The sequence below is a fragment of the Podarcis melisellensis genome (genome assembly GCF_964234715.1).
Source record: "Podarcis melisellensis genome assembly, chromosome: 12".
Taxonomy (NCBI): domain Eukaryota; kingdom Metazoa; phylum Chordata; class Lepidosauria; order Squamata; family Lacertidae; genus Podarcis; species Podarcis melisellensis.
Window position 1 is genome coordinate 5,000,672 of NC_138544.1, and position 24,782 is coordinate 5,025,453.

The 24,782-nt window shown below is 43.0% G+C and overlaps 1 protein-coding gene across 2 annotated transcripts in view; it reads right to left on the minus strand.

The window, feature by feature from the left end:
- The window catches only part of POU6F2 (POU class 6 homeobox 2), a 305,380-nt gene that overhangs the window by 165,980 nt on the left and 114,618 nt on the right, over window positions 1-24,782 (minus strand). The window lies entirely within an intron of this gene.

Consider the following 24,782-nt stretch of genomic DNA (forward strand, 5'->3'; position numbering starts at 1 on the left):
GTGGAATAGAAAAAAACAACAACCATCATTTGCTATCAATAGGAGGAAAGAAGTAAACATCATTTTCTGTCTGTCTGTCCCATGGAACATATCCCACTCTCAGGGGCAAACTGCATGTTAGGAACCACTGGTGACCTTGAGGGGGTTGGGTGGAGAGTGCCTTTGACAAGAGCACATTCTGAGCATAGAAATGGGTAGGTAAAGGTAAAGGGACCCCTGACCATTAGGTCCAGTCGTGACCGACTCTGGGGTTGTGCGCTCATCTCGCTTTATTGGCCGAGGGAGCCGGCGTACAGCTTCCGGGTCATGTGGCCAGCATGACTAAGCCGCTTCTGGTGAACCAGAGCAGTGCACGGAAACACCGTTTACCTTCCCGCCAGAGTAGTACCTATTTATCTACTTGCACTGGTGTGCTTTCGAACTGCTAGGTTGGCAGGAGCAGGGACCGAGCAACGGGAGCTCACCCCGTCGCGGGGATTCGAACCGCCGGCCTTCTGATTGGCAAGTCCTAGGCTCTGTGGTTTAACCCACAAGAGGAGTCATTTAACCCTTTCCCCACTCAAGCCCCTACACCCCACAATCAGAAGCTTCTTTTGCCTTTTGGAGGGCTTCAAATGCAGGCAAAGATTTGCTGAAGAGCCAGGGCCGTCTTAAGCATATCCGGTGCCATGGTGCAAAGATCCCTCCAGCGCCCCACTCCCCCATTTCCCACAGTTGTCGAACTTTTCCCAAGGCTCTGCGGGGATCGCTCTCCTCCCACGGGGGCTTGGGAAGGAAGCTGCACACCCGCCAGCCATATGGTTGACGGGGCACAGCTGGCAGGTGGCAGGAGGGAAAGTGGAGGTCGCTGGCAAAGCCATGCAGCTCCCCCACTCACTGGGGGTGCCCCGAGAGGCCGGCGCCCTGGCCCAATGCACCAGTAAACCCAATGGGAAAGACGGCTCTGTTAAGAACATAAGACGGGCCTGTTGGCTCAGGGCAGTGGTTCATCGAGTCCATCATCCTGTTCTCACAGTGGCCAAGCAGAAGGCCTTAAGCAGGACTCTTCCCTGCCATAGTTTACATCAAATGGCATTCAGAAGCCTACTGGCCCCATCAGCAGAGGCAGCACATTGGGTTTGTAGCCACGGTGGGCTGTGTTAGCCTAATCCTCATTCAAAGCCTTTCAAACCTGTATGAATGGATTCCATTGCAAACTACGCACTGTGTGCAGAAGCACTTATTTTTGTCTGTCCTATCATGGCACCCACTCTGTGGAATAGTTTGCTTGGGAAAAATCCATTTGAACGGCATCGTTATATATTTCAGGCCAGGTGTTTAAGACCTTTCTTTATCTGCCAAGCATACCCCTACCCTCCGCTTCCCTGCTTTTACAGTGGAATTATAATTTTCTGTGTTGTGTTTCTACGGCTGTACTTAGTTAGGTTATTTTGAATTAATATTCAATACCAGTTGGGGTTAATAGAATTAATTCTTACTGACATGCTGCCTGTTGCCTTGAAGTCAAGGAAAGGGATCTAAGAAAAAAAGTGAATACATAACTGTGAAGAATCCTATATTTTAAATATTGGGTTTTAAAAGGAATTTTAAGCTATGCCACTTGCAATTCATTCTCTTAGACAGCAATCTTAGACACAAATACTAGGTCTAGAGGCCGACTGAAGACAGTAGAACTTATTTTTTAGTAAACAGGTATAGGACTGTGCTGTAATTCTAGTAATGCAGTAACTGCAAAGCTCAATTTGTTAACAAAAGTGTGGTTGTCTATATTTTGTTAGTATATTAAACAAGTACCCCTTTTGCTCATATATAAACTCATTTTTAAACATTGATATTTTTTGACGTTCCTCTGAAGAGCATCTGTGGAATACTACGGCAACTCCCCAAATAGCAACAATGGATGAACACCAGCTTGAGAAATTCATGTCTATATTATTTATGAAGCTACAATTCTCCTGTAAATAACCCAGTTGTTAAAATGATATGTATCTATGTAATTGAGTCTTCTGTATACAAATAAATAAGGCTTTATTGCAATGTCAGAAGTTAACAGACCAGTCAATAAAATCAATAACTCACTTTTTCTTGCTTATATATCTACCGTTTCTCCACCTTTCTTGTGTCCTCTGTTTGTTCTCATTACATATTAACACTCAAAGGATATATTGTGCTTATGTTACTGTTTATTAAATGGCAATGAGCAAAAGAATGCTTAGGAATCACAACCTCAGCAATTTAATAGACAGCCTATTTGTTGTGTGATTGCATGTATACCTACTGGAGATATACAAGGAGGAGAGAAAATGTCTCTCTTGATATATCAGAGTGCATGATACTTTTTAATATGAATGACTAGATGAAGGTTTAAATAAATTAGGTTCATGTTGATACACTTAGCTAAAAGTGCTTCAGGCCTGTATTGCATTATCCCATAACTGCTGTCAAAACAGGGCTTCCAGATTATAGCCTAGCACCTCTATTGCAAGGTTGTGTCAGCAGTTCCGATTATAAACTAGGTTTTTTCAGAAGTTTCTAACTTAGCCATTAAAAAAACTAAGCCTTTAAATTGTATGCATATAACCCTCATACGGGAGTTATCAAGATAAGGCCTATACAACACACATCCAATTAGTTGGTTCTTTTAGTATAGGAATCCGGATATTTGCGTGTCGAGGTCCCCAAGCCACCCCCCAAATAACTCACAACACACACTTAATTTTTGTTTAAGGTTTTTGGCATAATTTTGGCCACAACTTTATTGAAATACAAAACCGTGAGTGGTTGTTTAGGCATTGGTTAAGACTATCTGTCCCCCCGCCTGGGGACAGAACTGACTTCCGGGCACCACCGAAAGACAGTGCGGGGGAAAGCAAGTCGGGGAGAAATGGAGCTGAGTCACAGACCCTCAATTCTCACCCGCCTGCTCCCCGAAGGCTTGCCGGCCCTAGTCCCATTCCAGGGATTGGACGAAAAGATGGCAAGCCCCAGGATTCCTTTAACGGAATTCCCTTTCCACAGCAACCATGGAGGGGCAGGCCCAGCCTATCCTAACCCCTCCTCCACCAATTTATAACCAATGCCTAACCGCAACCTTACAAGTTGTGACGATTTGCTACGCAGTAGGCAAAAACCAAATGGCCCAGCCAATCAGCCAGATGGACAAAATTCCTACCAAGCCCCTGCCCCAACGGCAGACGACCCCATGACAGGCATAGCAAGGTCAATGCAACAACCCCTTATTCAAGGGAGGGTGGGCGGGTGATCCGTTGCACATAGCAAAGAGAAAGCTCCAGGCTGCGTGCAGAGTATTTAAACATTTTACCCCTCCCACCAAAATTGCAACATAACTTTGACCCCAGCAACCCAGTGAACCAGTCGCTGCCCCAGGCCATCTTTAGAGACCCTGCCTGGTAACAGAGGGGTGGCTCAGCAGACCCCACCGCAACACGTGCTCTCCATGAAGGAGAACACGCTTTGTATAATTTTTCACAATGCCTTTTACACATGTATTAGTAATAATGATAATGATGAAATACCATATTTACGCAAATCTTATGCGCCATCAAATCTAATAGGCACTCTAATTTTCGTGACATAATTTGGCCAAAAAAGGTGTGCATTACATTCAAGTAAATACGGTAATCTTTACTAGTAGTAATGTCAGATGCCAGCAATAAGAAGGCTTCCTGGATCAGGGAGGTTTGCCTCCTGCCCCCAGCCCTGGTTTTTAAATTAATTCTATTTGCAAATTTCAGTACAGAAAAAGGGCATCAACAAAACAAAGAGCTGAGAGGGAGTTGGCGTACAACTTCCGGGTCATGTGGCCAGCATGACTAAGCAGCTTCTGGCGAACCAGAGCAGTGCACGGAAACGGTGTTTACCTTCCCGCCGGAGTGATACCTATTTATCTACTTGCACTTTTTGCATGCTTTCGAACTGCTAGGTTGGCAGGAGCAGGGACTGAACAACAGGAGCTCACCCCGTTGCGGGGATTCGAACCACCGACCTTCTGATCAGCAAGTCTGTGGTTTTAACCCACAGTGCCACCCGTGTCCCTAGTTGGGTAATTAGGAGATCGTGAAATCTCAAGAGGTGGGTTTAAGAAAGTTAAGAAATTGTGCCAGGTTAAATTGAGTAGAAGCAGTTTGGCTCCTCGCTTTCTACCTATCATGCATTAGGGGTGCCAAACCTTTTTTCAAAGAGGGCCAGATTTGATGACATGAACATGTGTGAGGGCCGACCAAAGTTGTTGAGCTTTTCTTAGGGTTGAAGTTGTTGAGCTATTTTTAGGATTTTACCCCAGGACATATACTGACATGGGGGCCGGATTAAATCGACCAGCAGGCCGGAATGGGCCCCCAAAATGGACTTTGGACATGCTTTCATCAATCTTTTGATGAGAGTGAGACACCAAACACGCTTATACCAATCTACAAATGAAAAATCCAGGCAAGACTGAAGCACTAGGTAGTTCCCTAGACTGGATGGGTTGTGTTCAACCTTCTTTTGGAAGAGGTGAAGGTGTGCAGTCTGGGGCTTCGTCTGGATCCACTGTTGTCACTGGAGGCACAAGTGTCCTCAGTGGCATGGAGTACCTCCTACCAGCTTCCGCTGGTGGGATCCTAGCTAGACAGGGATCGCCTGCTTCAGCTGTCCATGCTGTGGTAACCTCTAATTAGAGTACTGCAGTGTGCTATATGTAGGGCCTTTGAAGACAGCTTGCATACCCTCCAAGTGTCCTGGAATTATGGGACGGACCTGGAATTATGAAAGCCGGCTTCTGATTTGATTTGATCCCAGAATGTCCCCATTTCCCCCACTGCCTCTGCTGAGCTCAGAGAGGAGGATGAGCTGGTACTTGTCCCGAGCGAAAGATGCGGTGGCAGCTGTGAGGGACCATCTTGTTGCCAGATATTATACTGATTCTGGCCTGAATTAGTTTCCAGGCTCAATTTAAATTGCTGGTTATAAGGCTTTATGTTGCTCAGGACCCCAATACCTCAAGGACTGTCTCTCTTCTCATGAACCAGACTCCGTCTGAGGCCCTTCTCAGTTTGCCTTGTCCAGGGAGGTGGGGAAGAGAACTACACAAGGCAGCCTTTTCCAGTGGTGGCTCCTCAGCTTTGGGGAGACCCTGGAAACATGCCTGGTGCCACCACTGCCAGCTTTTAGGTGCCAGGCAAAGGCATTTTTATTTACCAAGGTTTTTGGTGCGCAAGTTAGCCTCTACTCATCTTTTAGTCGGGTGGAACAGGACTTGCCCTTCTTATTGAACGATCATTTTTAGGCTTTTTTTCCCCACAGTACATCATCTGGCTTTTAGCTGTTCATATTTTTAAGTCACTTTGAGGCATTTATTTTATGTATACAGCGACTAACAAATTCAATAACTGATAATTGATAATATGATATCTATGATTCTTCAACCGGGCTGCAGTCTTGAAATGTAAGAGCATGCAGGGTTCTTTTAAGCCAAAGGCTATGTGTTATATTTGTCTCATGGAATTGGCACTGCCGTAAAGAGAGAGCTCACAGCACCAGCCACTCACAGCACCATTTACTGTCATGAGACAATGAGCTTTCCCATTTATGCTCGGTGCCATTTGTAGCCAGTGTGGTGTGTGTTGCAAAGGTGCAACTTGCTACAGGGAGAACACTGCAGCCCTGGGGAATGTAATGTGTAGTCTGAACCAGAGCCTAGAAAGTTACTCCAGCCTTTATTTCTCACAGCAGAGATGAGAGGCTCCTTCCGCTTCCAAGGATAAGGATTATTGTGTAACATGCAAGCACCCCACACCATGCCTACAGTATATTTTGCCTACACAGTAGCCCTGTTCAGAAATGATCCTTTATGTGTTACAAGAATGCATGGGGGTGGGGAGAAGGATTGCATATGCCGCCGGTCCCCCCAAAAAATCTCTGTCTCCACACCTTCATCTCCAGATCTTTGTATGCTGGGTAGGGGCATAGGAAGGGGGGTGGGAGCAGACCACCCCGGGTGCCCTCACTGAGGGGGGTGACATTCGGCACGCTGCCTGCCCGTGACTCCCAAGCCTACCCCAAGCCGTTGGGGTAAGGGGGGGAGCTGCGCCACTTTGCCGGTGGCATTCCCCCCTTCCCCCTTCATTTTGACAACTTGGGGGAGGCTTGGGAGTCACGGGCGGCCGGTGCGCCAAATGTCCACCATGGATGGCTCACTCTGGCCCCGGCTGCAGAAACCTGGTTGAAAGAATAATTGTGGAAAAGGATGTAACTGAATTACAGTCATACCTCATGTTACGTTTGCTTCATACTAATTTTTTTCAGGTTGCGTCCCGCGGCTACCCGAAAGTACTGGAAAGGGTTACTTCTGGGTTTCACTGCGCGCGCATGCGCAGAAGCGTTAAATCGCACTTTGCGTGTGTGCACAAGCACCAAATCGCGCCGCACACCTGCGCAGATAAGGCGCTTCAGGTTGCGGGCCTTTCATGTTGCGAACGGGCCTCCGGAACAGATCCCGTTCGCAACCAGAGGTACCACTTTATAAAGAGGAACAATAGGCTACAGTAGACTCTTACTATCCTTCTTCAGAAACGACCCACCATATGTTGCACTCCATGCGTTCTTGCAACATATGGTGAGTAGTTTCTGAATAAGGAAAGTCAGAGTCTACTGTAGCCTATTGTTCCTCTTTATAATTCAGTTACATCCTTTTCCACAAGTATTCTTTCAACCAAGTTTCTGGTAGAGCCAGAAAGCCAAGCAATTCCGCTGCTTTATAACCCAATTTTAAGCCTGCCTCATCCATCCATTTCCTGTACTGTGTCTAACTCAGGACTACTTTGCAGAACATAGCCTGTACTCACCTTTGGAAATTTCCTGGAACAGTAGGCACACATTTCATTCCAATATATTGGAGATAACTTTAAAATATTTTTATTCAGCATTGCACATTATAACATTCATCTGCTAAATTGACTACTTCTTTGGCTCTGGCCTTGGCAACTTGTAGAATTCTGCTTCCCACCCTTTCTCGTTTTTTGTTTGTACAGTATGGAAGTCAAATACTTAGTTATACTTAGTTTCATACCCTCCAACATTTCTCCAGAGAAAATAGGGATGTCCTGTTATAACAAAATAGGCACTGAAATTGGTTTTAAAATAGAAGTTGTAAAATCTGAAAAAATACAGATTGTGATCTGTTCATTAAAACCTTGCTGGCATAACAAAAAGTGCTGATTACTCTACTGTGCTATAAAATTTGAAATACTCAGTCTTAGGAAGGCCACATCCCATTTAGCCACTCCATAAACACTATGTTCACCTTTCCTTATAAAACAGCATTTAAAATCTGTCCCCTGACTGAGATTAATCTTAGAGGCCCTTCTTTGGGTCTGATATTTTGGCCTGACTAGTGGCATATAAATCAATCTACTAATAAATAAGTAAATATGTGTTATTTATAAATAAGAGCAAGGGAATATGCATGCCCAATTTGTAGAAAAGCCATAAGATGTCAACTTTTCCCACATGATGAACCCTTACGGCCTTCAACTTAGAATACTTCAGGGTTTTTGCATAAATATCAGAAAACATGTGGTGGTGATCATACATTATAAGATTCCAGTATTGTTTCTTCCTTCCAGTAATGAAGAGGCAGAGAAATTATTCAAAGAGAACTAAAAGGGTATTTTACATAAAGGGTATCTGTGCTTTAAAAAACAAAAACGTTTTCTTTTGCAACCAAAATGTTATAAATCCTATCCTTAAGTAAAGTGAAGCAAGCTTTACATATTCCCTCAAAAGCATTGGTCAATACGTAATGCAAGTTAATTTCATCTATAGCAGAGACTGCAGCCCAGACCATGTTTACTGCAGTAGGATTTACTCCCAGGTAAGTATGCCTTAGCCACAATTAACTCGTGGCACTTAGTTACAAATAACCATTTGACAGATTTTGTCCATTCTGTAATAAAATATCCCTTTTCTCTCATTCCTATACATTCTTCTTTCCCTTGAAATACACCTCTATTGTCATGGGTACACCAATTGGTTTGGAAAACCTTTTTCTTTATCTTATGTGTGGCATTCAGAATTCCAGTCAAGAGACAGGATAATTCAGCAGTAACTCAAAATATTCACCAAGGGAATCTATTTTAAATATGCATTGTTTGCAACAAAGGAATAAAGCTATGAAAAGTTTCTACTTGAAAATTAACTGTGGCTTTAAATTAATTTCTGTAATCACTGGTCATTAATATTTAACATATTCTTATAAAAGGATATTCTGCTGCAATTCCCCCAAGCACCTGACATTTAATATTGTGGAAATACTTCATCGTCTTGCCATCCCTAGGACTAGATTTGCAATAACAAGTAATGTTAAATGTATTTTTTGATAAAAAAAATCAATAATAAATAAATACATAAGCACTTCCCAGCAGATTGCTCCTGATGTTATTTACAAAATTAAAAAACAACGATGGAGTGACAGGGGATTTTATAACCATTTCATTACTACCTCTTTAATTGTATATGGTGGAACTGCATAATCTGTTTATTGAAAATGAAATCTTTGGAACTGATTCTCCCTATAGACATTTGCCATAAGCATCCGGTGCAATAGCACAGCATGTAACGTAATATTAACATTATATGCATCAAGCTTTAAACATCCCTGTGGTTTCCCTGCTGGATCTGAACATTTTCTAACACTCTTGTGTTTTGCCAGTGCATTAAATCTCATATCTAATTTACAGACTGTAAAATACAATATTCACAGATTACAATAAATAAAGAAAGATACGTTCTGAAAACACACTTGAAATTGGTACATGGACAAGCTAGGCAATATTTAATAAAATGGAAATAAAGCAGACTCTTCCAGGAAATCTGAATGAGGCTCTATTGGAAAGAGATCACTTTCTTTCCACTGGACACATCAGGATGCTATTGACACAGAAGTTAGTTCTGCCCAGAGGATACTGCTGGGTATTTTCGAGTCATAAGTAATGCCCATTGGGTGAAATCCACTTGTTTTACTCTATTGGGAGCTTGCTCACGGGGTGTAATCCTGCTTCCTTTGAAGCAAACAGCCATTTTGAGATGGGCTATTAAGACAGGTAGGATTTCACCCACGGCCTCTGCTGGGAACACTCACCTAAGCAAAAGTATTGATGTGGTTGCTTGTAGAATTTATCCCAAAAGGATTAATCAAAAACTAAGGAAAGCTCACATGAAGAATCCATACCTAATTCTTATTGACTTTAAACGTGAACTATATATATATAAAAAGATTTTTACAATGGATTGATGCTGTTTTTTCCTTATCTTACAATACAATGACCAAAATGAAGTTTTAAAACTCTTTCAGTTACAACTTGTAAGGGGTGTGTGTTTGTGCGTTTCTCATTTTGATCCATTTATGGAGTTTTTCAAAGAGCCTGAATGCTGTCAATATGTTCTAAAGAAAGCATCACTGGGCGCTCCCTTGCACAGATATTATTCTTGTCCTATATTTGGATTCTCTTTCCTCCACGTGCTCTAAATTGCCTTTCTCCTCCTCATCTTCTCCACCTTCCCCACTACCTCATTTGTATGACCTTAAGCCTTCAATTTGTTTAAGTTTCTACTGCCCAGAACGACAAAAAGAGATGCATTTAAAATGCACCTTTACCTTTTTGAATCGTTTTTAGCCGTCTGTCTGCAGTACTTTCTCACTGAGCATGATGTGAAGTAATAGCAGAGTGAAGACAATGTATAAACATATCAGACATATCAGACATGAAAGGAAACTCTTTTAAATAAGGACACAATCTAAAAACAGTTAGGTACGCATAAAGGTAAAAGGACCCCTAACTATTAGGTCCAGTCGCGGACGACTCTGGGGTTGCGGCGCTCATCTCACTTTATTGGCCGAGGGAGTCAGCATACAGCTTCCGGGTCATGTGGCCAGCATGACTAAGCCGCTTCTGGCGACCCAGAGCAGCGCATGGAAACACCGTTTACCTTCCTGCCAGAGCGGTACCTATTTATCTACTTGCACTTTGACATGCTTTTCGAGCTGCTAGGTTGGCAGGAGCAGGGACCGAGCAACAGAAGCTCACCCTGTCACAGGGATTTGAACTGCCGACCTTCTGATCGGCAAGTCCTAGGCTCTGTGGTTTAACCCACAGCACCACCCACATCCCTTAGGTACGCCTAGGTGCTAAGAAAATGAATGTGACTCAGATGCACCTGATATTCTTTGGATTAAACCCTCTTCCAGGTTTTGGTTTTTGAAATGGTTTTGATGGTTAAGGAGACTTACAGCTGATTGAACCCACCTTCCCTGGCAGAGTGCACACTTGCAATCTTGACAATCCCATAAACTGAGAGCGGTAGGATAACCAGACTCATATAACTAAAATGCTTAAGTCTAATTCATGCATGAAGGGGCTAATGCCATAGAGTAAGCTGTCTGGCCAGGCTTAGCTAGGTCACCACCCCTCACCCTGGGGAGAAAGAAGTCAAGTCTATTGGTTTCTCCAGTCTACCATGTGAACTCTGATATGTAAAGAAGTATGAGCTCAGACAGCATGGCTTTTCCACTTTGGAACTAACCTAAGTTTTGCTGCCTGTGTTTTCTGACTGCTGTATGGAAAAGCACATTAATCTGACCTTCAAAGTTTGTAAGTAAATCATTTTTAACTTACTAAACATGTAGTGCAAGTGGGAAACTCAGAAGGGCATATTTTAAAGGTCTAACCGCATGCATTTTCACTCTTCACTTTGCTTTTTGTTTTGTGATTTTAAATCTCTGCTGGGGTTGTCTCACAACAGAATACATGCCCCAAAGCTGGATCTTGGCATCCAGTGAATTCTCTTTTTATACCTATTTTTTCCTTGCCAACCAACACAAATCTCATGACTGAGTGCACCATGCCTTGCCTTCAAAAGCTGTTGGGAGGGGCAGGAAAACTTGTTGGGACATCTTTGTCACTTCCATCCAGTTCTGAATTTCTTGCCCTCTTCTGGAACTCCTGAATCGTGGCTCCCAAACACTGTTTCTGATGCCGAGTCTGTACCATTACTGGCATGAATAAATATACCTCCCCTACTTAAATAGCCTCTGTCCATATGTGCTGGGAAGGAGCCAGGACAGATATACCCAGAATGACATGGGATCCAGCCACATAGAAATGGCTGCCATTAATACTGTGATTAATGTATAAATTGGCCCTTAGTAACACAATCTGTGGAGTTCAACTGCAGCTATTTGGCTCCCTCTTTCATAAAGAAAGGGGCCCCTGCAAGTGATTCCTGTGGCTTAATGGACATCCTGTCTTGTGTGAATCACTGGCACAAATAACAGAGAAGGTCATGACCTGTTTCTGAAGTTCCTGGACACATAAACTTTGGTTTGGTTGGCACTGGAAACAGGATGCTGGACTAGATAGATTTTTGGTCCAGCAGGAGCGGTCTCATGCTCTTATGAGCAAATAATGTGTACAAACAATTCACAGAATATATTTCTGGAAGTAGAAGAAGAAGAAGAAGAAGAAGAGTTTGGATTTGATATCCCGCTTTATCACTACCCGAAGGAGTCTCAAAGCAGCTAATGTTCTCCTTTCCCTTCCCTACAACAAACAATCTGTGAGGTGAGTGGGGCTGAGAGACTTCAAAGAAGTGTGACTGGCCCAGCTGCAGGTGGAGGAGCGGAGACGCGAACCCGGTTCCCCAGATTACGAGACTACCGCTCTTAACCACTACACCACACTGGCTCTCCAAACATGTATCCAAGTATCCAAACATGCAAAGCATTTCTCACTGAAAACATTTTGAATTTGAAAAACCAATTTGAATTGACTCTTAGAAGACAACCCTAAGAGAGTTGCACACTTTGAGCTTGCTCATGATGGATAATGAAGAGCCTCTGTGTTTTTTATTTTGTTTTGTTTTGTTTTAAACAACCAAACACACACACACACACAACAAAACATTTTTACAGGGTTGCAAGAAAAAGCCAAGTAAAAAGAGAGCTAAACCTTTGTTTTCTCTACCTTTCAGCTATAAGAAATGTCAAGTTTCATCTTTTTCCATTTTTTCCTTTCCCAGTGACAAAGTTTGCCTGTTATTCAGAGACCAAGACTGGGAGCCTTCACAGCCCTTCCAGAGAAAGGGCAAGAGTGCTGACTCTTTCTTTCTGCAACAGTTTGGGCATTAGATAGATGTTAACAAAAAACAAAGACCACAATATAACAAATGAAACTTTTTCATTTCCCAATACGCCATAGGTCCATACCTAACCTGTTGTCCTATGCTATCTCCTATTGTTGCGAAGGTTTTTCATTTCCTTTTTTTAAAAGGCTGGGCATTCAGTCTGAAATGCTAAAAAAGGGGGGGATGGGAGGAAATCAAAGGATGCCAAACACTTTGAAAAAGCCTTTCAGGTCTTTTTCATATATCATTAGAAACCCAAACATGAAAACAATTTGCTGCAGGTTGAACTAGATGTCCCCCAGGGTCCCTTCCAACTCTACAGTTTGTTGATTCTATGAATTTGCCAGACTGTCATCACTGGAAAATATTTATTACTGAGACATATATAAGATTTATTACATTTAGTTAAAATTCTTATTAAAGCTGTGCACAGAAAAGTATTCCATTTTGAAACCCGCCTTGTTGGCTGAGATAGTGGGCCACTTCAGCTTGGAGCCTGAAACTCTGCTTCACGTCAGACTGAGCCAAGGCTGAGGTTGCCTTGACTCGTTTTGCAAAGCCTCAGGTGCCTCCCCCACTAGCTTTAATGGGAAACCAACAAACACTTTAAACTTTTCATCCAGAATCAGATTAAATCTGCAAGGCTAGTAGTCATGGGCGTAGCTCTCCCCCAACAAAAATCTTGGCTACACCCCTGCTAGTAGTCCCTTCTGAGTCTGCCAAATTTCAAACCAATAGGTACAGGGGTGCTAGACTGTTATGAATGAAAAACAGTATTTGAGGCTTTTTTAAAAAACAAAACCATTTATTCTGCTCAGTTTGCACCCAAATCACAGAATGTGCAAAGCTGATTAGGATGAAGTTCCTATGGGCAGAGGCACTGAGAATACCCGTGTTCATTTGTAACACTGCTTGGCAGGCAAGACTCTGTGTTGGTTTGCATCCTGTGTTGTGTATATTGTGTCACTGTGTTGCATACACCCGCTCCAAGTGTTCTAGTGTAACAAGCCCTAATGAAAGACTCTTCTTTCTTGTAAAGTCTTAAGAATCCCTGTCTCAGGCAAAAAAGAACTCAGTGCCTAAGGGTTGGCTCATCTGTGGGATCATGGACGAAATGAGTCTTTAGACAGAGCTGGGGAGTACTAGAAAGGAAGGTGAAGAGATGGCTCTTTCACTGCAATACTCTTTCACCTGAGTAGGACTCTTGTGATGGGAGCTCAAATTTTGCTTGAGGCAACCTAGTGATATATGGAACGCATGCTGAAATTTCACTAACCAACATTATTTTAATTCCCATGAAATTTCTACAGAGCTTTTCTATGCATTCTCATTTAATTTGCTTCCATCAAATATTTCTGAATTTATAGTTAGAGGAACAAAATGGACATCTGCTTAATAAGGAACGCTTGGCATAGGAATCAAACAACTTAAATGGCTTTAAGTGTGCTTTGACAATCTCCTTCATTGCCAGTTCAATTGTCTTCCTATTCCTTTTTTTTAGTAACCCAACACACTTCTTCAGCCAGAGTGGCAGTCTTGCTACAGAAAAGGCCAGTAAAGCTATTTGGAATTATCTATTGCCATAATGCACACAGTTACTCAAACAAGTTTCTTGACCATTCTTTCTCTTCTAGGAAAACAAGCAGTCTGACAAAGGCCCTCTAACAAATCTGCACAAGGCTCCAAAAATGCTAGGAGAAGTTCTGGCAGTTTCCAAATCCTAATTCTTTAATGCCTCTAAAGCCTGAGTGGAATTAATAATTCTTGACGAAAGTTTTAATAAGACCATCTGATTTTAAAGGTGGGGGTCACTACAGTTGATATAAATGTATTAATGGCTGACTCAGACTGATTGTACAAATACACATATATGCAACTGAGAGGATGAAACTTTATAAAAACTTTCAGTCATCGTCATTTGGCTCGCAGATATGCCTTTCTCTATGCTGTTATCACTGGCCTTAAAAGGCGAGGCATCGGTAGCTGATGCACAGACCCATTGGCTCCTGCTCATGCAAGTTGCCCCCATCATGCAATATCTTGGTGAGGGCAGCTCTGAATCCATAGGAATATTCAAATATTTCCACTTCCATTGAAATGGAAGGGGAGGTTCCTGCAAGGAGGAAATTCCACGGCGTAGCAGATCCTTTCTGTCTGCAATAGGCGCTGGATTGGGGTAAATAGTTTTCTTCTCCTTGTGATGAAATATTTGCCCAATTAATTTACAGAAAAGGGCAATGTGTGGGCTGCATTACAAAGATCTAGATTTCAGGCAACTTTTGCTTTGATGAGACCATAATCAAGGTGCATTGATGGTTTTTAAAATACAGGAGGAATCCTATGACTATGAGAATTACAGGTGGTGTCATTAAGCACAGAAATCCTAAAGCAGTCTTGACAAGTATGCATGAATTTATCTTTGACACTCTATCATGTCAAAAGCTTTCCATCCTCTCATTTGAAGGATTAAGACTTTACCTAGAGATGTGTCAAACAGGCCTCCTATGAATCCTAGATGATGAGAGTTGGGAAATTTTATTATGAAACCTCCTTCACATGCCTCTGCTACACATTATAATACACGGTAAAACTCTCGTGTGCTACTAAGGAGTTGTCCTTGGTTGGGCAATTGAATAAGAAAAAATATCAGCTGCAGCCTTCCCTTTAAGATGAATTAAAGCTCCACGTGTCAGGAACTCAGGAACTCGAAAGACATGAGTCAATTGGAAGGCACATTTCAATTTTATTCTGTGGTCGCATTGCAGTGAAAGAGACTTCAACATATAATTCTGTATTAACAGTAATAAAAGATGACAATGAAAGCAGTACTTTCTCAGAAAGTTTTACAGATAAGCATAGTACCTGGAAACTCACGCCACATTTAATTGCTTTCCAGCTGTGTATTTTATAAGTCAACTGCTGAGGGAGTTAAAATCACTTTGTACAGCTTTTAATCAGCATTCAATAATGACTGGTAAGGACCATTTTAACCCAAACCAAGTTCCAGTTATCATGTGTATAATGAATAGGTGATTTTTCCTTGTCCTGTGTGCCAAAGCCCAGAAAGGATTTTGACTAAATGGGCCGCCATATGGGGAGAGCAAAACGTACCACTTCTTGGGAAATCATAACACAGGGTGCAATAATCTATCAGTTTCACCATTCCTATTAAAAATTCAACAATTCATTTTTCCACCCACTTGTAGGAAAAGAGCACATTCTTTCTGGCCATGTTCTTCTCAGCTCAAGGCTCTCTTTTCCTGTCACCTCACACCCAGTTGCCCTGACAACCTCCCAAACCCCCAGTCTCTGTTCACACCTCGGGGCAAAGGGGGAAGGACAGTTCTCTGGCATTGCCAATGGCCCTCTACGGCCCTGTGTTGTTTCTGAAGGGCCTAGCTTGGCCAGGTCGTTCTGCATACGCTAGCCTGGGAATTCCTCTGCAGCTGGTATTTCTCCCTTCACATCTCAAATAATCAAAATCCTACCATTTATTAATTTCTAGGATTTAGGGGACTCCCCCTCCCAAATCTATAACAGTATTGACATTTTTGCTGTTTTCCAAGAATGGAGTCTAGACAGTCTGATCTGCTAATAATCTTTGAGGAATTTCTGTTTTAACCAGAAAACAGTACTATGGAGAACATGGATAGAGACAATTGTTTCTCTTTCCCTCATAATAATAGAATACAATGAAATTGACTGGCAGTAGTTTGAGACTGACAAGCGGAAGTGCTTCTTTAGGCAACACATAATTAAATCGTGCAATTCACCACCAGATGTGATGGCTACTAGCTTAACTGAAAAGCATTAGACAAATTCATGGATGATAGGTCAATAAATGGCTATTAGCTATGATAGCTGGATGGTACCTCCATATTTAGAGTCACTATGGCTCTAGTGCTGACACGGGTGACAAAGAACAGGGGGTGCTTGTCACATACGGTCTAGCGCTTGTCACATATGGACTGGTGCTTGTTACATATGGGGACACTGGGGACAAAGAAAAGGCGATACTCAGTAGCGTAGGGTGGGTTGTCAGCACCTGGGGCAAGGCAAGTAATTTGCGCCCCCTAACCCGTGGATTTGTGCCCCCTAACCCCCAGATGTTGCGCCCGGCCCCCCCTGCACCCCCCACGCTATGCCACTGGCAATACTTAACATGTTTGTGAGTTTCCAGAAGCATATGTCTGGCCACTGCTCAAACCAAAATATGGAAGCAGAGCCAGAGGACAATGGCTCCAATGCTTCTCTGATCATGTATTAACTGGACTTTATTTGGGCTGTTAGCTTAATCGGTGCCTACCAACAAATTTAAAAAATGGAGATAGCAGTCTTCAGAGGGCTGACATACAAATTTATCCTTTTGCTGCTCTTTCTCTGCTTCAGGGTTGCACTGCCATGGTCCCATTAAAGTCCAACCCTGAGCACTGGGATGTTAAAATGTACCTGCCAGTCCATTCAGCAGAACAGTAGCTATATTCTATACTAAAGCACGGCTGCAATTTTCTACCTAAGTTTTTATTTGATATTCATCATGCATGTTGGTGTTCAGCAGCAGCCAGGAGACGGACCGTAACAAAAATGTTACTTTAAAAATAGTTTTAATTTAATGCATCAAAGGAAAGCCAGCATTTGTAACGGCTAACAGAGGACTCAAAGTATGGCAGGAGGAATGAAGAGCCGGGGAGCCAAAAATCTGAGCAAAGGAGGAGGTTATTGTTTTCTACATAGAATTATTTGAACTGCCATGTGGTGGATAATTACAATGACGTTGATGAAGTGAATATTATACGTAAAATACATTTTTAGTAACTTGAAATACAACTGATGTCATATTTTCAAGGTAAATCCAGCTTCAGCAGATCTATGGCAAAGTGGCTAGACGTAAAGGAATTAGGGTTTCCAGCTACTTTGAAAATCTCTTATTTTAGTACCTAAAAGGGAGTGGATAAAATGAGGCTTGAATGCCTCCAGAAATGCTGGAGGAAGCCAGACAAAGCAGATCCATGCTTCCCTTCTCCACACCTGTGCATCACGCGCATGTGAAGAGAACCCCACAATGGAGAGGTGTCCATGCTGCCCTAACTGGAAGAGTTTGAGAGCCCTCTTCCCCTTGAATGGGTGGAAGTTATTACACTGCTTATTTTTGATGTGAGATAGGAAACCCAGGTCATTTGCGCCATTTGTTTCCCCTATATCAATATCTAAGCCACACTTAGAGGCAACTCTGATATTATTGCAGTAGCATTCAAATCACTTCCTTGTGCTTGAGAGCCATGCACTTCAATAAAATCAGGCTGGGTGAATGGCACTGTTTCTTCCCAGAGCAAATGTGCCCCCACACAAAAAAAGCATCTTGGCTTTTAAACCACCTTCCAAATCAGCTTCTAGGTGGTGACATGGCCACATCAGTTAACCAGTCCAGGATAATAATAATAATTTATTATTTATACCCTGCCCATCCAGTTGGGTTTCCCCAGCAACTCTGGATGTTCTAGGGTGAAAATTTACAGAATCAGTATCTTAATGTCATAAAGTTTGGGCTCTTTGAAATTGAGCATGAGCCATCAAGATGTGATTCAGCCCTGCCCCATATTTTGTGACTTGTTTGCAATGTGAAACCATCGAAAATCTGCTCTAGACAAAAACCTTATGGAGATTTTTCTTTTGGCTATCCGGATGTTAAATGTGGCACTTCCTTTGAACGGGTTGTTCTGCTACGCTATCTGAGGACAGAAAAGCATATCATAAGTAAAGGGGGCCTATTGCCCCAAATGGAAGGTCTGTGTTGAGTTATCCTGTTGTCCTAATATTTGTGTCTCCCTACCGCGCCCGCCATTACCAGTGCTGTGGATTGTGCCTGTACTGGTGGTGCTGGGGGCGGTGGGAAGAACCCTGTGTGGTGGTGTCAAGACATAGAGTAAGTTTTACCACTAGTTTAGAAGAACTTGACACAGGACAGTTACAGGATGGCAGAACTAAATGAAAAGTGTCCAGTCCTGCTTATTATACCAAATAGGTTTATGTTCTGTTTTCTACTTCTTCTGGAATGAAGTATGTAGGCAATGGTTTGTTCATTTTTTAAATGTTTTGCTAGATTCAGGGCGAGCAAATACTTTCCCCAGCCTGTGTTGCATAAACACAGAGCCTAAAAGCTTCAGGCGACTTTTACCCCTGGACTCTGTTTTTGTCAGATCAATGACAAGTCACGTTAACAGCGGTGTTTAATTCTATCAATATGTGACCAATTGTGTTAGATTGTTTGGCCATTGATTTCACTTAGTGCTACTGTTGAGCTCTGAAAAGGGACTAGTTCTCCCTACATTACCTCATACAGTGACAAATGCCTATGCCGACTTTCCATCTCGCCAGCACACAAGGCTTGCTTTGAGAGGTGCCTCTTTGTATATTAGATGAAGGCCACCTAAAGAGAATATTCCCCTGAAATACAATGGCCTATAATGACTCCTTGATTTTAAAGAAAGAATAAATTAACACAATGCCACTACAGTCCAACCCCCCCCCAAAAAAATAACAGGCTATTTTTGGGCTAGGTTTGGGTGTTATACTAGTTTTACTACATAAAATACACTGAAATAAAAATACAATTAAATTTTATGATTTATATATATTCAAAACCTGTTTATTTAAGCATGCAACAAGAATATGGTTAATGCCTCAAAGCTCTTGAGCCTAAAGTTTTCCTGTAATAATCAAATGAGACTTCTTTATTTGTTTTTAAATCTTCTTTTGCCAGCCTCATCTGCAAGGTTTGAAATAGTCCAGTCTAGACAGAAGTTGATCAGTATTTCATGCAATTCCATGATGCCTGCAAACAACATGTGATGCCATCATGATGAGATCATGTCACACCATGTACTGGATACTGAATAGAGGTGAAAATCACCGCACAGAGGTGGTATGGATAGAGTAATGTGTAGACTAGCTGTAAATGCAAATTAAGGACATTTAAGAAGGACCACTCTTGGAGAGAACTAGATGCTTCCAGCAGCCTTCTGAAAGGTCTGAGTACTTGCTGGGAAGGGTACTCTAAAGGTAAAGGTAAAGGTACCCCTGCCCGTACGGGCCAATCTTGACAGACTCTGGGGTTGTGCGCCCATCTCACTCAAGAGGCCGGGGGCCAGCGCTGTCCGGAGACACTTCCGGGTCACGTGGCCAGCGTGACATCGCTGCTCTGGCGAGCCAGAGCCGCACACGGAAACGCCGTTTACCTTCCCGCTGGTAAGCGGTCCCTATTTATCTACTTGCACCCGGAGGTGCTTTCGAACTGCTAGGTTGGCAGGCGCTGGGACCGAGCAGCGGGAGCGCACCCCGCCGCAGGGATTCGAACCGCCGACCTTTCGATCGGCAAGTCCTAGGCGCTGAGGCTTTAACCCACAGCGCCACCTGCGTCCCCAAGGGTACTCTACTCAGGTGTTAAATCTCTCTTTATGCTAACCTTACCTCCATACATTACATGGGCTACATTACTATAGCTGTTTTTTCTTTCTCCTCCCAGACCTTTTTTTAAGTATCTACACAATCAATGAGCAGTCAGATTCTTATTCAGTGCTGGAAAAGTATATTCACTAGGGCCTGGGATATAGATTTACACATAATGTGAAGACGACATTATTAAAATGCTTCTCTTGTGCCTGTTCATCACTTGGTGAGGGCACTGCCAAGGGGTCATGTGCATGTGCTAATAAGCAATCGCTTATCAAAACCGCATGTGAAATTTGCATATTGCCTCCTATCACCTCAGACACAATGATTTTCAATGGAATTAGTCAATACATTCAAATGTGAGGTGTCAAATGTTGAGTAGTCAAATAATGCATGCACACGTGAGATCGGGCTGTCAGACTTCTGAAGTTTGTATTACAGCTTGCTTTTTCTTCTTGGGTCATCTCCTACTGCCAGCTTACTGGTGACCCATCCACTTAGCTACATACTGTATCTTGATAACTCAGAAGCTTTCTCCCTTAACTCAAGTTTTCTGGTGATTACTAGACCCACATCTCCCACTTTTGGGCTTTCCACAGGTATCTGAAGACCACAGCAGGGAACAAAATGCTGGACCAGAGAAGCCTTGGGTCTGATTCATGAAGGCTCTCCTTCTGTTATATTCTTATCTGTCAACCACATCTGACTACTTCTACATTTTCACCCAGGTTGAGGTTGGTAAGGTTAAAGTCTGGGGAAAGCAGATCCAGAGCAGGCAGGTCAGATATGGAACAGCATCTCAAAAGATTAATAACTGGAATCAGAAACAAGAATGTTCAGATACAGGATCCTGGAGAGGTCCCACAGAAAATTAGACATGTTCCAAAGAGTGCTGGGGTGTGTGTGTTAAGCTGTGACCCTATTGTTACCTGCAGTCCACAGCATAATTTCATGTGGCTCTCAGCCTAGGGTAAAAGCCCTCTGCAAGTGATCAGTTCAGACCTCTGGTCTGTCCCTTCAGAAAAGCCCACTGGGTGGGAAGAATGTGGGGTAGAGGGAGATGGGATGGCAGAAAGTGAGACAGAAGGAGTGGTCCCTGCAAACATTTAGCTGTGACCCCTTCTACAGCAGGTATGTGGTACTGACAGATTCTAGCCCATGGAACACAGCCTTTGACGAAAATAAAAATCCCAGCTCTGCCTTAGATATTTCCTGAACTTGACTATGTCTGCCCACTTGCTGACCAGTGGCATAGCGTGGGGGTGCAGGGGGGGGCGGCCGCACTGGGCTCAACATCTGGGGGTTAGGGTTAGGGGGCGCAAATCCATGGGTTAGGGGGCGAAAATTACTGACAACCCACGCTACGCCACTGTTGCTGACGCTCTCTATTATTATTGGCTGGCCACAAGCATAATGGCCTTGGCAAGATGGAAGATGATCTAATCAGAAGCTGTCTTGGCTCAGGGGTCTCCAGCTCAGGGGTCTCCAATTCAGGCAGTTCCTGGTTGCTGGACTCACACTCAGTGTCAGGACCCAGAGGTTGTGCTTCTGTGACTCGCACACACAAACCCCCACAAGTCAGCGGCCAACTCCAGTGGACAATCTGGAGCATGACCTCCCCATTGCCTCCCCTTGGCATCTCCAGCTAAAACTACACCAGGGAGAATAAAGGGCTGGGGGAAATCTCCGCCTGAAATCTTGGAAAGCCCCTGCCAGTAATAGGCTAGATGGGTGAATGGTCTGCCTCAGTATAAAACAGCATAGCAGATAGATTCACAGGAATCCTGAAATTCATTTGGCAAAACATAACTGCTTTAGATGGTTGTCGCTCACAACACAGAAACGTCTCTTGTACTTAACACATCCTCACTGAAGTCTACAGCAATATTCAGTGTAATTTCAGTGTAATTCAATGCACACGGAAACAAAAATTGAACCAAGAGACAAAGAAAAGGGAAAGTATCCATTATTCCTCTAAGGTAAGGTGCCATAAGGTTCAGGGCCTTGTTTTACTTGATTTAAAGCTCTGCTGCCTTGAAAGCAGCATGTCGGACACCCAGAGGTGGCTGCATGCCACTCTTAATTAAGATGGTCAGGAGGTGGGCATACATCAGGAGATCCTGGCCAGTGGGCTGCTGGGTGCAGCTGCCTAAAGCTCTCGCCCACACAAGCCCCTTTTTCTAGCACTCGGCTTATCAATTTACTTGCAAATGGCTCTCTGAAGTATTAACCCAGGTTAATTATTCGTCAAATATGATTATGCAGTCGTAATGTAAAAAATCGGAAATGTAGGATGGAATTTTTCACTCCAACGGTTTGGCAATTGTGGCAGCTGGTGGAGTCGCTGGAGTAATTACCAGCCCATTCCAGTCGGTGGATCAGCCTTCTGGTTCAGCGAGGGGAGGGGAAGGAGTGGCAGGGAGGTGGAGGAGAGAGAGAGAAGGAAAAAGCAATAAAGAACCAAGGGAGCGGGAATATGAGCCTTGCCAATCGACATGGGGGGGGGGGATTTCACAGCTGCTGGTGGTGATAAATGAGAGACGGTGGCCCTACTTCTAATCAATACATGTAAATGCTACTCATTACAGCTTTTATACACACTTCTCAATTAGCCTTTCCTCCCACTGGTAACAAGGAATGTCATGCTTTCTGGACTGTGAAAGTGGTTGAGCACTAAGTTCACCTGCATCTGAAAAGACACAGTAACAATGCTTCGGGCTCAGCTTGGCAGCAGGTGGTAGCAGTGGAAGTCGAAATTCCTTCTGTAATGCAAACTAAATAAAATCCCAAGTGCTGCCATTTAATTAAATGGGTGCTTTTTGTATTTTAAATACAATTTCCTTTCTCTTTCTCTCCACCCTGGACCCCACAGTTCACCAAACTTGAGAATTACAATTTTCACACCTTTGAAAAAGGAAAACAGCACATGCACCTCCAAAGGGCAGGTGTGCCACTGGAAACTTAAAAGCATTTTGGGCACAATGCTTCTACTAGTAAGGTCTTTCGTGCAAGCCCCATATATGAGAGCTAAGCAGTAACACAGGGATATTTTCATATATTTTCAATTAATTTCAGCAGGAGATTCTCCGTCTCCAGTAGTTTGAGTTCTCTCTGAGTTTTAAATGCTTCCAGCAATGATTTAAAGAAAATGGTTTCAATATATTCTTAAAACATTTGATCCAAAATAAAAAGTTTTTGTGAAGTTGGTGTTTTAAAATACACACCTCAATAACATTTCAGGAAAGCAGATTTTCTTTCTGGTACTGTGCAACTGAGAAGTGTGGAATTTGTAGTACAGTCTGTTCCATTTGTGTGTGCGCGATGGGAGCGGGCAATGATGTCTCCCTCCATGTCAGAGGAATTCATACAGGCACCGAGAGCCAGATTGTGACCTTCCTCATGAACATGGGAAGGGAGCTGATCACCTGAGACAATGAGGCTGCAAGTCCTGTGAGTAATTGCTCAATAGTAGGAGAAATAGGTTGATGATCCAGACTAAAAAGAAACCAGGGCCTGCTGAAAAACCTGCCTTTGCCGAACAATAGACTCTCCAAGCTCCATTGAGAAGGGTATTTTTCCCCATCTTCAGAACAAAATGGCCTCATTCCATCAGGTCACCTACTTCTTTTCTAAACTGACATATCCTACTTTGCTCAATTAAGAAGCCATTAGTTATCAATTCCTCTGTTAATTGTATGTTGTGTAAGTTTTATTTTTAACTCAGGGTTGCATACAAAAACAGAGACCTTCACCGTAGTTCAAAACATTATATGTGTGGACACCTCACACAACTGTGTTTGTTGTAAAGTTTAATATCTTTTTGTAAACGAGAACTGTTGGTGCATGAGTGTATATGCACACGCATTGTGTCTTAAGGCTACAGAACTGTCTCTCATAAAATTTATTTTTTAAACTCTGAAACCATGTTATCAGTGTTGTCACTCACATATTCCTTCATGAATGGGACCTTTGTGGTAATTTCTTACCTGATTCCTCGAGTGGTGTACTGAAGCCATGTGTGTGGTAAACTGAAAAGCAGGGAGAGTAAATGTTTCTCCGGGGTTTACTCCCCGTCTGGTACAAGTGCTGCGTATTATCTATAAACGGCATCCCTCAAGTGAAACTCCATAGCACTCCTAGCTTGTCAATCATGGTGCTTCAACCTGCACACCTGCTGTGCCTGGGAGTTGCACCTGTCTATTTCTGCACCTTTTATCACACAGCACTAACTTGTCCTGCAGTTAGGAACAGCCTTACAACTTGGCATATTCCAGAAACACTCTTGTGAGCAAAAAAGGGTTTGGCAAAAATAACATCTCATGTCAAAGGCAACATTTATGGCTTCATACGTTCTGGCATTGACTATCTCAGGGCCTTTCTTGAAGATGAAACAACAACACCCCCCCCTTTTTTAGCCCATCCCAGTGCAGCACCAGAAACATAAGACCTCATCCCTAGCTAAAACATAAGCACCTAGAATTACTCTAGAGGAGAGCAGCTCTTTCAGAAGGTGCAGGCACAAGAAGTGGGAGGTGTGGGCTTCAATGCTGGAGAAGGAAAGCACACAGATAACTAAATTTTCAGATGGGGAGGTGAGTAAGTTTCATAATTTCATTCATAATTTATTTCTTATTCTATTATTCTATCACAAGAGCTCAAGGTGGCATAACACTTCTCCCCTCCATGTTATCTTCACAGCAACCCTGTGAGGTGGGTTAGGCTGAGAGACAGTGACTGGCCCAAAGTCACCACGGGCTTCATGGCTTAGTTGGGTTTGGACCCCTGGTCTCCCAGGTCCTAGTCCACCACTCTAACCACTACTCCACACTGTCTCTCATGATACAGAATGTATTGCTGAGAAAGAGGAAGGAAGTCTTGATGGCATTCACAACTTTCCTTTTTGTTTTTATAGGGCTTCCTATGAAATCCTTTCTGGCATGTCGCATGGAAATGCTCAAATGCTGTATGGAAAGCACGGGAGGAATTACTTCGTCAGTGATGTCATATTCACTATCCAATAGATGCCTATAGAATATTTGCAAGAACAGTTAAAACTACACAAATAGAGGACAGTAATGTGTACAGATGTTGCACATTTCCAGAAACAAAAGATTGCTAGTTCCCTCCATTAGAAGTGTTTCATTAAAGGAGTC